Source organism: Poeciliopsis prolifica, unplaced genomic scaffold (assembly GCF_027474105.1).
Source record: "Poeciliopsis prolifica strain line A6 unplaced genomic scaffold, Auburn_PproV2 SCAFFOLD093, whole genome shotgun sequence".
Lineage (NCBI taxonomy): Eukaryota > Metazoa > Chordata > Actinopteri > Cyprinodontiformes > Poeciliidae > Poeciliopsis > Poeciliopsis prolifica.
In genome coordinates, this window is record NW_026562468.1 from 784,515 (window position 1) to 799,728 (window position 15,214).

A 15,214-nucleotide genomic window follows, 5' to 3' on the forward strand; every position below is an offset into this window, starting at 1 on the left:
GTAAAATATCTATATCATACAGAACTATAAACAGTTTTTTTTTCTGTCAGTATTGTCAAGATGCAAGATGGGACTAAGTGAATAAATTTTGTATATTAGCCAATAATTAAATTAGACCTCGTTTCTGCTGTAGGAACCATAGTTTAAAATTGAATAAACTTTGGCTTCTATGCTTTATAAAATATTTCATCCTATTTGATGATTCCTTTGAATATTGCCAACTTCTACAAACAAATGATGCAATTAGTCCAGAGGAAAAAAACAGAGAACAATAAGTGAAGAATAATTTACAACCAGTTGTGATCTTTTTTTGCCCTCAGTCTATATCTGCTTAACATCACATGCACACCCATTGCCATGGCAACCAACAAACAGCCAACAGAGCAAAGATTATGTGCAATTGAATTAGGAATGAATATCAAAAAACAGAAAAACACATGTAAAAACACCCAACAGAATATTCAGTCCATTACAGTTTTATGTTTTTTGAATGTTCAGGCTTGATGTTTATTTTGTGATCATTAAGAAGTAATAGCTTGAACACTGGTGGTTATTGATTAGCTAACTTAAACACCTGCTCGACTGATTATCCATCAGAAAGTAGATGTGTGGGTCGCCTTATTTTTGTGTTGACTGAACTGAAATATACCAAACTGTGCAGCAAATGGTAATTTTTTCAAGTGCTTCATGTTATGTTTCTGGCACTGTAAATGCTGTGTCATGCAGTTACCTAAAAAAGAAGTGATACATACTTTTTATGATGATAATTGTTATTGCTTTCACAATTGTGCTGTAAAGTATTGTAATAAAATTCTATCGCCTACCACTATGTCTTTGGTCAGATTTGTGGAAAAGTTACAATGACAGGTGAAAATTTTAAAAAATTTGCAAATGATGAGTGAAATTGCATTAATAGTTGCAATCTAATTGTATTGATAAAATATGTGGTGAGCTGCAGCTCCTTTTTACATTGGCTCTAGTTTAGCTGATGGTTAAAAATGTTTCTTGTGCAGGTCAAAAATGTGAGATAAGCCATGTCTGTTTTCTCCATTAATGAAAAATGAAAATCACATTGCTTAGTGCTTTTTTTCCCAGTCACCTTGTAATCGTTTCTCTGTCATAACCAGAAAAGGGTAAATGGTTTGAGCAACTCATCTCTCCCAAAAGAGTGCCACTCTATCACACTCTTGCATTCTTTTAAAAGGGAAAGGGGAAGATGAATTTTGCTCATAAAGGCTGAATCACAAGAGCTTTTTATCCTAAATGGCTTCAGGGATTGTTATCTGTGGGAAGTGTGTCCTGCCTCTGTCGTATTCAATCAAGTGTCCACTTAGCTGTGACTGGGAGTAATTGTTCCCAAGTGGGCCACACACTGACCTGTTAATGTCTGCAATGACCCTGTAACCTTGTCAGCACGTCTTAGGGAGGAGTTTAAATCATGTGGATCTCCTCCACGTCTTTAGTCTGCTGGGTCAACTGGGCGGTCGGTCCTGAAAGACCACTCTCTTGTAATAGTCCCCTTAGCAGAGTGGGTCATCTGGGGGGTGTTCCCAAAGATTGGCTCTTATTAGATGAGGTACTGGAAGCAGTGGGACTTGGAGGGTCAAGCCATTGATCGAATACAGTGCCAATATCATGTGCTGTGGATGCTCTCTCTGACGAGCTGGATTACTTCACTAACTCCAGCAGCGTCTTCATGTCAAAGATGGGCGACACTCCTCCCTTAAAACATTATTTTGAATTAAAAGAATTCAAGGCAATCGCTGCGATTGCCTTGAATTGCCTTGAACTCAAGACAACAGCTTTCTGGGAAGCTGTAGTGTTGCTTCCCAGCACTACAGCAAAGTATTCCCAAACCTTGACACTATACATGATTTATGTTATAAAGTTATTCCCTCATCAAAAATATACCTTTAGTGTTGCCTTGATTTTTTTTTTTTTTCATGGATGTTTGAGAAATTCTTTAGTCCTATGGCAACCATTCAGCTGTTTAAAACGTCTCGGTGAACCTAGCCCCACCCTTCAAGGCACAGTTCCTCCTTCTGCAAATGCCTAGAAAAGCCTAGAACAAATGCCGAGTCCTAAACTAAGGCTTTCTACCCACTAAAAGCTACTGGAATAATTGTACATGTTTCCAAAATCTGTCTCAGGAAGCTTTGGACCATTCCTGGCTTTCAGCTGTAAAACATTTGACCTTTTTTTCCATTTACAGCATGTTTTTCATGTTCCTTCCCAACACTTTGGTAAGATTAAGATCTGTTCTTTGACTCAGCCTAAAACTTTCCATTTCTTAATACACCCATTCTTGGGTGTATTAAGAACCCAAATATGGTAGAAATTAAGAACCCATGGTACAATTCGAGTAATTCTCAAGGCAATTGGTGCGATTCAGACAGTTTGTTACAAGGTCCCATTTTGTCTCTCGTTTTCCTCTGTTAATTATCAAAGTAAAATTTGTTTTAAGTCATATTTGACATATAAACAGCATTTTTAGGACAACCGAAGATAAGATAGTTACTTGATTGAGCTATAAAATGTGCCTGGAAATCACATAATACTGCCCTTCTGAAGTTTGTTTTGTTATTGTTATGAGTTTGTTTTGTATAAAAAGGTGTTTTATTCAGATGTTTATTTATTTATATTTAATTTATCATTTGGGAAATTTTACATGAAATATCTTTATGACCAAATATGGTAGAAATTATGCTCATTCCAACCTGCACATTATTTGATTTAAAAATATATAGAAATCTCAATCAAAGTAAGAAACCCTTTTTCACTCTGATGGTCCAAGTCCAGTTTATGTTCCCATTTCAATGGGAAAAAGTATCTGAACAAAATGAAATAATACTGGACTTGTGGGAATAAAGATGAGGCAATATTTTTGCTCATTTATGGAACTAAGTAAGCATGTAATCAAATAAAAGGTTCAAAATTCACAACTTGTGTTAAATTATTTTCAATCAAGTTATCCTTTGACTTCCATTCATCATTTTCTTACACCCTTAACCATAGTTGGGGTCTGGAGGGTTGCTGGAGCCCAGCGAGACATTTCAGGCGAGAGGCGGGATCACCCTGGACAGGTCGCCAGTCCGTCGCAGGGCAACACAGAGAAACAGAACAGACAACCATGCACAGACTCTCACCGAAGGAGAATTTAGAGAGGCCAGTTTACCTGACAGTCATGTTTTTGGACTATTGGAGGAAGCTGGAGTATCCTGAGAGAACCCATGCTTGTATAGGGAGAACATTCAAACTCCATGCCCTCCAAGAATCCAGGCCAGGAATCAAACCTACAACCTCTTTGCTATAAGGTAAAAACCTGCTGCGCCACTGTGCAGCCCTAAACATTTGAAATGTCCATCTAAATACTGTTGTTGCTATGTTCCACCATCCCTAAGGATGGTGGAACATTTTAATCTCCATTCTTGTTCATATTTGACATTCAGTTAGTTTTAATAGCCTGAGTTGGAGGAGAGTTATTGATTTGCACTAGTTATTGCCATTTACAGATATGAGATGCAGCAGGTGAACCGTGCTTATTTGCTTTGCGGACACCATCATTTGCACCTTTGGGGACACCAACTCGAAGCTGGGTATTACTGGATCCCCTCGTTTATTTCGGAACTCACAAATGAGTTGCAGTTAACATGAGTTGTAAAGTTACTGGATGAAGAGTTCCTCCACAAAAGCCACTTTTTTTAATTCAAGTGAGAGAGCAAAATTACAAACACATGTTATCCAGAGAAGGAATGAGCGAGTGCTGAGCAGCTGGCATAGCAAGAAAGCAAGCAACAAAATGGGTGCACTTTACTGTTGAAGGTAGCATTTTAGGTTTTATGCAGTGTTTTTATTGACAAATAGCACTAGATGAGCCACTTTTCCACGTTCAAGCGCTTGTTCATCTGCAATTAAGTTCCAAACTCCAGAGTTAACATTAAAGCCCACGTTGCCCCTCGATATTACCCTTAGTAAAACATTTGAGTTGTGCAGCAGATGCCTTTCTGGTGCTGCTTTGATGAAATAAATCCGTGTTGAGACGGACTCTGTTCAGATCAGCATTCTTTTGGGCAGGCAACAGTGAGTAATCAGAAGGGTCTCATCTGAGGCCAACAGAGGGCCCAGGAATGTGGACAGGCTGTTAAAACAACTATTATGCTAATGTGGATTAGCTGAATTTCACTCCCTTTGAGTTATGAGGAGTTGGGACGTCGCGGCTGCGGTTTGTTTTGTCTGGCACGCCAAGTTGCTTGGCCTAACTTTGAAGTGGCATTATGGATTTGGGTTTTTGACACTTTTTTTTATTATACAGCCCAATTAACTGGGAGCTGAATTGTCGTGCTGCTCTGTTCCAAACACAACCACATTAAACGGTAAAGTTGTATGCACATATCTCAGAGGGGCAACAAGACGCACTTTTGTCCTGGGACAAGGACAAAACCAGAACACATCCATTCCTTCTCCTCTTTTGCATGATGTGAATTGTATAAGAACATCATTAACATCTTTCCGCCTGTTTACCAGGCCTCAGATGACTGCTTTTGAGCTTTCTCACAAGCTTGTTTGTCTGGTTTGTCTTAAACATTTCATGACAAGGTGCATTGCCCATTTCTGTAGGGAGAAGCCATGTCACATAATAAAATATAGGGTTTGTTATTAGGGTGGAGGCTATATGTTAAGCCTGTTTCCCAAAGATCGTCATAATTTTGTTTGCCAACCCATTAGGGTAAGTAGTTGTTTCACTGTCAGATTATTTCAGTAAAACAAACCATTTTTTCCAGTTCACAAGTGAAATAATTCACCAGTAGAACTAGTATGTTTTCATGAATATTACAGAATTACTGACTAAAAATAAGCTCCTGTATTTTTCCAAAAGTTACTTGTAAAGTAGTTTTATCCTTTTTCAAGTGCACTAAGACAGTGGTCCCCAGCCCCTGGGCCGCGGACCACCAATTGGGGCGCAACTACATATTTTTGAAGTGGGACGCGAACATGAGTCCCTTCTGTTTGCCTGTGTCCTGCCTATGGTCTGAGACATTCTGTTAGCATGTTTTCTATCATTCTTATATCTTGATAGGAAGGCTTATCCAAACTGGCCACCCACATAAATAAAATGGTAAAATAATATTGACCACAAAACACTGTATTTATAGAAGATATCAATGTTTTTCTTACGCAAACCTTTTTAATGTAGAAAAAATCAACGGTTTCTCTTCACAATATTTATTAATTTATTTATGAAGCTATTTGTTCTTTAAATTGCCATTTCTATTATTTTTCGGTCTCTGGATGATTGAGGGATGAAGAGAATCCTTCTTTAGGTTCTGACGGGTCTGCGGTGTTCCTCTCCTGACCCATTCTGTTGATATCAAACATCTCACTGCGTGCCAATGAATACAGCCGACACATTTTTTAATGCCCCTATTAAAAGTAACTGATTATTTGGCCTGGAATGTGCGTCTTCCCACTGCTGTCTGTATTTTTGCCAGACGTTTTGCTTCTAAGGACGGTGTGGTACTGGGTGGACATTTTAAAAAGACGCGGGTTGACAGCAGCTCACCGCGGCTGCGCAGTGTTCATCTCTAGGCAACAGCGTCAGTTAGAGGGGGTTGGGGGGGTCTTATTTAGGTTCTGCAACTACAATTTAGCTGACTTTAATATTTTCCATGTTTTCTTTTGGTCATTATTATTACACTAATTGTTGAGATGTGTGTGATAGTTTATCTATCAGGCATTTATAGCAATACGGAATAAATCGTGTCCTGTATCGGTTCAATACAGGCGGAGACAACAACAACTGCCTGTTATTTTAGCCTAGCTTAAGCTAACCTGAATATTTACAACTCTCTTGTTGAAACACTGACATAACTTACCTTCCGTCTTTCAGCTACTTTGAAAAGCTTTTCTTCGTCTCTCCAACATCTTTTTCCGTCCCCTTCTTCTGTTTTCTGTTTTGTGCCCCGGAGCTTTTTTTCTCCCTGTTGTCGAGTTCATTACTACAATTTAAATCTAAAAGAAAAAAAAAAACCCCCGTCTCAGTGCGTTCTTGAATGGATGTTGCCCAAGCTACCTGTATGGGAGGGGAAGGAGCTAGCGGCTGGGAGAGCTGCCTAATCAGTGCTGTTCCTCTGTTGATCATTTCATACTCAAACAGTGGTTAAGTACATAAAATGCTGACTAGAAAAACAATTCTTCACATTTATTTTGCGCGCCCTCTAGTGCAGCGCCCCTATCAATCAATCAAATTTTATTTGTATAGCACATTTCGGGAACAAGGCATTTCAAAGTGCTTTACATTATAAACACAAAAACACAAAGTCATGCATCATGGAATCAACAATACCTTGTTACATATTACATTTCAAATATAATTCTAAACAGGTGTGTTTTTAGTTGAGATTTAAAGGAAGTCAGGGTTTCTGCTGTTTTACAGTTTTCTGGAAGTTTGTTCCATATTTTGGTGCATAGATGCTGAAAGCTGCTTCTCCTCTCTTGGTTCTGGTTCTGGGGATGCAGAGCAGAACCAGAACCAGAACCTGAGAGTCTGGAAGGTTGATACAACAACAGATCTTTAATGTATTGTGGTGCTAAACCGTTCAGTGATTTATAAACTAACAACAGTATTTTAAAATCTATTCTTTGAGCTACAGGGAGCCAGTGGAGGGACTTTAAAACTGCTGTTATGTCTCTATCTTCCTGCTTTTAGTGAGAACAGGAGCAGCAGCCCCTATGCGATGCATACAGTACATACCCACTTTTTGCGCCACTGGTACCGGGCCGTGCAAGAAATAATTAAATATTTCCGTTTCATGTATTATTTTAGTCTGGAGGATCTTTTATTTTGAAAATCCTTTAACTGGATTCTCTCGGTTATGTCTTGCGCGCCAACATTGAGCCCACAAGCTGCAAAATGAGTAAAAAAAACAGATCAGATGTCTTTGGAAAGTTTCAAAGGGAAAAAGGCCGACAGAAAAGACAGGAGAATGGATTTATCCCGATAGGTGATTCCCACATTCCAAGCCCAGTCTTCATGATATGGTGACCGAATAATTAATGAGGCAAAAATGCCTTCAAACTGCTTCTCAACATAAAGACCACCCTGTGCATTAGCAACACTTCAGGTGTCATTGTCTCTCATCACTCCCAGATGGGACCGTCTTGTTGCAGAGAAACAAGCTCAGGGCTTCATTAGTTGTTATCATGAATTAAATTTTTCCTGAAAATAAAATGTTGAAAAAAATCCAACACTAAAAAATTTGATCAATTTTTTTGCCACACGTTTTCATGCATTTGCTATAAAAAGTAAGTAAAATTGAAGACAAAGTTTAAAAGAAGATTCAGGACTTTCTGCAGACTTGGTCATATTTCAGTTTCAGTGAAATTCAGACTTGCATCATTCACCAAAGCCATGTATCTTTAACGTTCTAATGAACATTAAAGCCAGAGTAACTTCCAGTTCAAAAGTAAAGATGAGCTGTAGTCCAATCAGCAATTTCTTACGTCTCCCATTGGGACATACCTCTTCCATTTTGGTCATGTTGTAGAGCTTTCGTTCATGTTGTAACTGGTCCACCATAATAAAACGTTTGGGGACTACTGTACTAAGATACATGCACTGGAAACTTAAAACTGTAAAAATACAGTTTTAAGATTTCCTTTTATTTTAAAGGGACAGTATTATGTAAAATTGAATTTTTTGAGTTTTATATCATGTTTTAATGTCATTCCTTCATCAAAAACATTCCTGGAGTGTTGCCTTAATTTGAGATTAAAGGTTTGAGAAATCCATTAATCTCCTGTGGCAACCGTTCAGTTATGCTGAACGCTTGAGTAAACCTCCCTTCACTTTCTGGGATGAAGCTCCTTTTCAGAACTTCAGTTTCTGAGCTTCCTCCTCACACAGCAGCCTCTCCTTATTATTGCTACTGGCTAGGAACAATACTAGCCAGCAGCAATTAGCAAACACCTGATGGAACTGTGCATCTGTTGAGCTCATTATATAAACTACTTCTCAATGAGACATTCATTAAAACGTTAATTGAGGAGCCATGTTCTCAATTGATTTCCTGAAGGCGGAGTCTTAGAAAGACTGCACGTTTAATGACCTCTGTAAATAACTGTACTTAAAATAAAGGTGGGTTTATTCATCATCTTTCATTTAGAAAGTATTCTACCATGCTAAAATATTGATTAATTTTGAAGCTCTGTCCTGAAATAAAGTTAACTTGAGTTAACTTTAATTTAAAATTATTTTTAACTCCAACTGAACGTTGTGATGTTTTCAATATGATTCATTCTGTGTGTTTTCCTGAGAGAAAGGGAAAAATCAGGAAATCCTGATTATTATTTAAAAGTATTTTCTCATAAATTTATTTTTCAAATTTCAAGTATTTCCATTTCTGTGCTTAAATGTCACAACTTTCATCACATTCTCCACTATTGCGCAAAAAAAAAAAAAAACTAGAGAAGAACAACAATCTGTGAATTCATAAAATATAGGCTGTTTAATATTAAATGAATAAATTGCAAAAGAGACTCTTACTATAGCCCTTAATTAAGAGTCCAGAACCCCAAAATCTTTTCTTTCTGATTTTAATATTATTAGAATGCACAAAACTTACATAAAAATAGCTCTTTAGAGTTGTTTGGTGGTATTTTTCACATATTCTAACAAAGTTTTGACAGAAGCCACACTACTAGTTTTTTCTCTGGTGACTACATGTTTTACCTGCTTAAATATTAAAAACAAGATAACTTTACATGCATGTAGGCCAGGAGATTCCAAAGGAATCAGTGTGTCATAACATATTAAACTCTTGTGGGTGACTAAGATCACGTTTACTTCTGTACAGTTTTGATATATATGGGCTCAGTGGACCAGGGTAGGGGCTTTCCCCACCCTTCACTTCCTGTTTGTAATTGTTATATCTTTCCCGTTCCTTCTCTTTCTCTCTCACTAGCTCTCTCTCGGTGACTGTGTCCTCTGTCAAACCTCTGTGGCCCCGCCCCTGAAGACTGAGAGCTGAACAATGATTGGAGTAATGGAGCACCAATCTACTCAACTCAAGTAATGTATGTGTCACTTCACCCACTAAGCTTTCTCTGGTTATGTACAGCAGTTTATCACTGTCTGGCTTGATCAGCTATTGTTATGCCAGACTAAGAAATGTAAGATATTATTATTAGTACATTTGTAGAAGGCATTGCCCATCAGCTGTTTTGAGACTTTGAATCTTCTTTATCTCTTATACATATATTGGTGATACATTACCAAAGCTTTTTCCTCTGCTTACCTCTGTTTGCACGGAGAGCCCTGATTGGCTGAACCCTTTCTGCTCTAATGCTCTAAAGTCTGACTGCTTGCTGCCAGTGGCTTCTGTACCCCCTGATCAGAAGAGAATGTGACATTTGTGCAGAGGTAATGGAATCTGTGTGCAATTAAATCTCTGACTGTGAAGAGGAGTATATCTCCACTGAGTCACACCTCCATTTTCTGCCATGCCCAGTAGCAGGGGGGTCAAGTGCGGTGATGAAACCGTCCCAGCAGGCCTCTGGCATCACTCCGTTTTCAAATCTCTGTCAGGTTGTGTTCTCTTTCTGTGTTGCTCTAGTCAGACCTCCAATCCTCTTTGACTGGGAATGAACAATTCATTTACACACCACGGAGTCTGAGTCTTCGATGACAGAAACTTTAGTACATGTTGCCTTATTTTTTAAAAGGTTTTATTGGCTCTAGTGGCCTTTATTTGATAGTGAATGGACAGGAAAGTGGGTAATGAGAGAAGGGGGAAGACATGCAGCAAAGGTCACCAGGCTGGGAATCGAATCTGCGACAGCATGGATTAACAACATTGAAAAGTCTATAGTTTTCTCTATTCTGTGCTTTTAATCCTCTAACTTTCCTGGAATTAAATGCACCATTTCAACCAATGGTTAGGAATGTGCCTCTGAACCAGACACTCCAAAGCATCCTGTCCATAACTCATGTCAGTTCGGTGTTCATGAGATGTTATTTGGAAAGGAATTTAAAAATTTGCTTCTGTGATGAACTCTTTGCATAAAGTCTATAATGTGAGCACATGTACACCAGTCAGGGGTGTTAGTCATAATGGAAAAATATAATGATAAAATAATTTATATTGCTATTTTCACCTGTTGTAAAGTATTTATTTTTTTGTATCTTAACCAATTTTGATTGTTTTCTTCAAAATCGCAAAATTTTTGCATTTTTCCATTCAAATGCTCAGAAGTGCAGCTGGTGAGGCAGCAGCGAGCTGAGCCTCACCTTGGATTGCACAACCTCTGGCTAACTGCACTGGCTGTCATTCTATGACAGCAGCTCCTCCAGTCTGTACATCGCCAATAAAATGGTTAAAAAACATTTAATATATAAACTGATTTTTCATAATTTTACTTATGTATATAACGTACAGTGGTTTTTGTCACCAACTGTGTGTGTAATGTGTTTGGTGTGTGGAGAAGCGATCATAAATGGCAGAGAACAGATTCGAGGTGTGGCAAGCAGTTTTTTGCTTCATAGCAGGGGGCGCTCATGATCCAGACATTGTGACTCCACAACTGCAGAATAAGATACAGTCAAGTGCAGCAATATATTTATAGTTTTCTCCTCGTATCACAGCAATCACTTATTAGCAATTGCAAAATAAGCATTAAGCCTTAAACTATACTTCTGCAACAGACTGATAGTTCTACTCATAGTACAAACTTAATAATACATGCATTTCCAAGTTTCATTGAGTTAACGGAATTATTCTATTGCAGCAGTGCGGCTATGGATGACATGTAAAAGAATAGTCTTTTTTCCTTTCAGTGTTGTCCGCATGCTCCAAATTTTCTTATGTAAATAATAACATGCAGGTTATCAACATTTGTATATCTCATTATGACATGCAGTGAGGTGCAAAGTTCACCACACGTCACTTATAAATAAATTTAAAAAATTTTATATATATGTACACACACAGTCATTCACCCATTCACACATGCACTCTTGCCCAAGGACACGACAAGAGAGGAAGGATCGAACCAGCAACTTGCCAAATACAGGGTGAACTCGTACAACCATTGAATTGATATGAGTTGCAACAAATACTTTCAATAAAGTATTTTTGAATTTAACATCATAAATTCTTATGTGGAAAGCAGGAGTCATCTTTCAACAGCTCTCCTCTCTGAAACACCGCTCCATTCAGCAGCTGTTCCAGTGGAGACAGTAGTTAGCTGGTGCAGCTTGTTGTGGTACATTCTGGCCTCTGTAGGAGTGCCAGCATTTGTGATAGGAGGGAAGGGAAGCTGACTCAAGCACAGATGAGAAAAGGGTCACCACTCTGCGCTCCCTCTGCTCTGGTGCACTGCTACTACACTTAACGCCTCATTTGTGGGCTCTGTGGCGAACGGCCTGACTCCGAGATCCGCTGGCTGTAAAAGGCAGGAGCTTTCTCCTCTCTCTCTCTCTCTCTCTCTCTCTCTCTCTCTCTCTCTCTCTCTCTCTCTCTCTCTGCTGATGGGGCACTGGGTTGTGGTTGAATACCAAAACCCCATTCCACAGGCAGACTCATATCTAATGGATATGCGTTTCCACTCCTCAAGTCGGCTCATAATCATAAAAACCCTCTTGTGCTGTCGTTTTTGTCGAGACAAAAGAGTGAGAGACGTAAGCATTTCCCTTGAACTTGTGTGGGAGTGGTTCTAAATCTGTGTTCCTTGTCTACACATGGGGGACAGAGGTGCAGGATATCCAGGTCAAGGTCTGTTTAAATCCTCCCTTTTCTCCTCACGCCCTGTGTTGGTTTGTCTAACGCAAACGCCTTTTATCTGATCAGCAACTGGACAGAATTGGCTTTTTTTAGCAACTTTTCTTGACAATTTAAACACTTTTGGCCCCAGTCAGCCAGTATAAGGCTGCATTTTTGTCAGAAATGGGTAAAAAAGATGGGTGAAAATTTGAGGGTCGTCACTTCTTTTTTCCCCGCAGCTGACATTTAATTTGAACCAACAATCAAATTTAACCTTGCAGTTTCCCACTGTAATACGCCTTTTAATAAACTCCTATCTTTAATTCCCCAACAACTCCATAAACAAACAAACCATTGCGCCTCTCTGTGCTTTAGTGCATTTTGTGATCAAATATGGGAGAAAAGAATTTGCTTGGGAAGGAATGGAGAAACTCCATCAGCGTCATTCGAATGTGGCTGCTGGGGGGAATTAGATCACGCTGACAGATAGATGGGGAAAATTGTTTTAATTGTGTAATTATCTTTGGTTAGCCACTTGGGCGGAAAAGTGGTGTGATGAGGGTGAAGGCCAGAGGAAGAGCACATTTTGGCCTTAATGTGCTTTATGTGCTTATTTTGTGCAGGAAATGAACAACAATTGGGGGTCCTGAGGATAAAACATAAACACACCCAAACGCATAGACACACCCGTAGGCACACTGAGATATCTGCCCTATGAAGCAGCCAGACTGGCTAGTGAGCTTTTTCCTTGGGCAATGAATAAGATGCCTTGAAGACAACACTGCTCACTGCTAGCCCCTCTGAACAGGACTCTGCTGAAATCCTGTTCACAGAGGCAATGTACACTTTATTTGCCATCCCGTTAATCTGAGTTCAGATAAGCAGCAAGCAAAGCGTAACGTTCCAGATTCCAAGATACAATTCCAAATAGGGGAGGGCGATATGGACTTAAAGAGGCAGGACAGCTCCATTAGTGCCGTTTGCCTTTGAGTGTTATATATTCCCTCATGAACAAGACATCTGGAGTGTTACCTTGATTCTCTTATACATGTTGGTGAAATCCTTTTACCACACTGTGCTGTGGAAAATACCTGGTGGAACTGCTGTCTGCTGAGCTCATTAAAGTAGCTACTTCTAAGAGAAACGCTGGTAAAAACATTGTTAAAGAGTTAATAGAGGAGCCATGTTGTGATGACTTATTGAAGGCGGAGTTTCAGAAAAGGCAAGAGTTTCTCTAAAGACAGAGGGCCAATTTCAAGGTATTCAATTAGGAAGTAAAATTTCTTTTAAGTCGTATTTGTTCTATAGCATTTTTCGAATGCTATGTATTAACACATAGTTAATTTCAGCATTGTTTATGCTGTAAAATTTTATATTTTCCAGGAAAATATGTTACAGTTTTATCATGACATTTTGTAGTAGTACTGTGATAATGATAAAAATGATGATTTTAAATGCAACTATTACTTCTTTTTTAGGTAAATGTTTGCTCTTTAAACATTTTCCTATTGAAGCAGGCTTCTTTTCAACATGCCACTTACTTAAAGAAGTGTGATTTATACCACTAAATTGCTCATAGACTTCATTTAATCAAATTTTGGAATTTACCCATATTTAATGACGCACTTGTGGAAAAAACAGTGGAGAAAATATTAAAAATAACATTTCAGTAAGTCTTTTCTTAAAGTTTAATTGAAATTTATGGCAACCACTGTAAATCAAAATTCTCATCTTGAGAAGAAATGTTTTACAAATTTAGCAATGGTCACCCTTTTTGATAGATCTTTAGCTGATTTTCCCTTTATAAAAATCAATTAATTAACTCAAATAAGTGTTGACTTTATTACTGCAGCTAAGCTTGTCTCTATAACAGATTTTGCTGGATGATAGATTGCTCCACAAATGATTGTGATAAACAATAATATTGTCATTTTGAGGCCATTTTCAACTAACATGATGACAAAATTCAGCCTATCAGAGACTAATAAGCAAATTTTGTACAAAACACCCCACATTTTAACTGGAAGACATTTTTAATATCCAAAATAAAATGCAAAAATCAAAAACAGTAAATAACAAGAAAATAAAAACCACACACAACTGAAATCATAAATAAAATCAATTATGAAGTCTCTAAACAAAACTGCCTTTAAAATATATCAATCAGATTGGAAATTATTGAGCTCATTCCAATTTTTTTATATGATTGAGTAATTGATTAATAGCTTATTACAATTAATTTGTTGTTGAAAGATCTCATGATATAATGCAACCTAAATGATCTGGTCTTTTGAAAGGGAAACGGGTGCACAGTGTCACACAACCACACAAGCACATTAGGTGCTTTTTTTTTTTTAACACTGTTTGTGTCATCTGATCAAAACACACAGTTCCAGTTCAATTCCCAACAGAGAATTTGAGATATTTCTCTGGCAATAGATAACAAACTTCTCTTTTTTTCTGATCAGTGAACATTGATCACTAAAAAATACCTGATTAGAAGCATGCCAGCTCCATCCAATATCTTTGAAACAAGTTCAAAATTATATTTCTACATTAACATACCTTTTCTACTTGTTTTATTTTGTATTTTGTATTATTTCTTTTATTTTTGACACAACATTAAATAACAGTAAAAATGTTTCGACCAAATAAGGAGTTGCATTCAAACATTTGTATGTAAATTTTTTATTAATTAATTTATGTCAATCATTGGTAAGCCTGCTGCAATAAATCAGTTAATTGTAGGATGAATTAAAACAAGTTTGATAATTTCTATTGGAAGACTGGAAGACAAAAGTCTTCAGTCAGGTACATTGGTCTCTTTTTTTGAAGGATAATTTTGCTTCCAGAAACATTGCTTTCCATATTATTTCTTGTTTCAGGGGCTTTGTTTATTTATTTTGGATATTTAAAATGTCTTCTGGTTTCAATTTTAAAGGGAACCACGATTAGTTATAAAAAACAGACCTTATTTGGGAAATATTTATCTTAGATGTAAAAACAGTACAGTAATAATACTGTAAGTTATTTTTTTATATATGTTAAAATAATATTAACACAGGAATGTCGTCATGTTGTTCACGCTGCAATTCATTATGGGTAAATGACGTGTAATGGTCCAATTGCCAGCCAAAACAGTGATGACTAAACATTATGAAACCTTTTTAATTTGAACCAGAGCGTCTTGAAATCGATCAGAACATTGAAATCAGAAGAGGTGATGAAGATGAGGAGCAAACAGAGGAAGAGGACAGAGTTGACCATAGCAGCTGGTGTTTTGCTGCTGCCTTCAGATTTGTAAATGAAACAATTAATGACACTTACCTCTGGTCAGACTGTGTGATCTGGTAAGCACTTCTGTAACTGTGTGTCCATTTAGGTAACAGCAGTTTAGGGTCCGAACTTTGTTTGGTGTTGGTGTGGTTTCACATTCAGTACCGGTGTTCCATTAATAT

At 37.8% G+C, this 15,214-nt stretch overlaps 1 protein-coding gene across 9 annotated transcripts in view; it reads left to right on the forward strand.

Moving 5' to 3' along the window:
• Positions 1 to 15,214, forward strand: part of foxp1b (forkhead box P1b) — a 274,772-nt gene that overhangs the window by 22,501 nt on the left and 237,057 nt on the right. For 6 of the 9 annotated variants that reach the window (XM_055022945.1, XM_055022946.1, XM_055022944.1 and 3 more), the window contains exon 2: positions 8,961 to 9,072. The gene's annotated coding sequence lies outside the window, so the exon portion shown is untranslated. The remainder of the gene's footprint in view (positions 1 to 8,960; positions 9,073 to 15,214) is intronic. The other 3 variants (XM_055022938.1, XM_055022940.1, XM_055022937.1) reach the window with 1 other exon arrangement.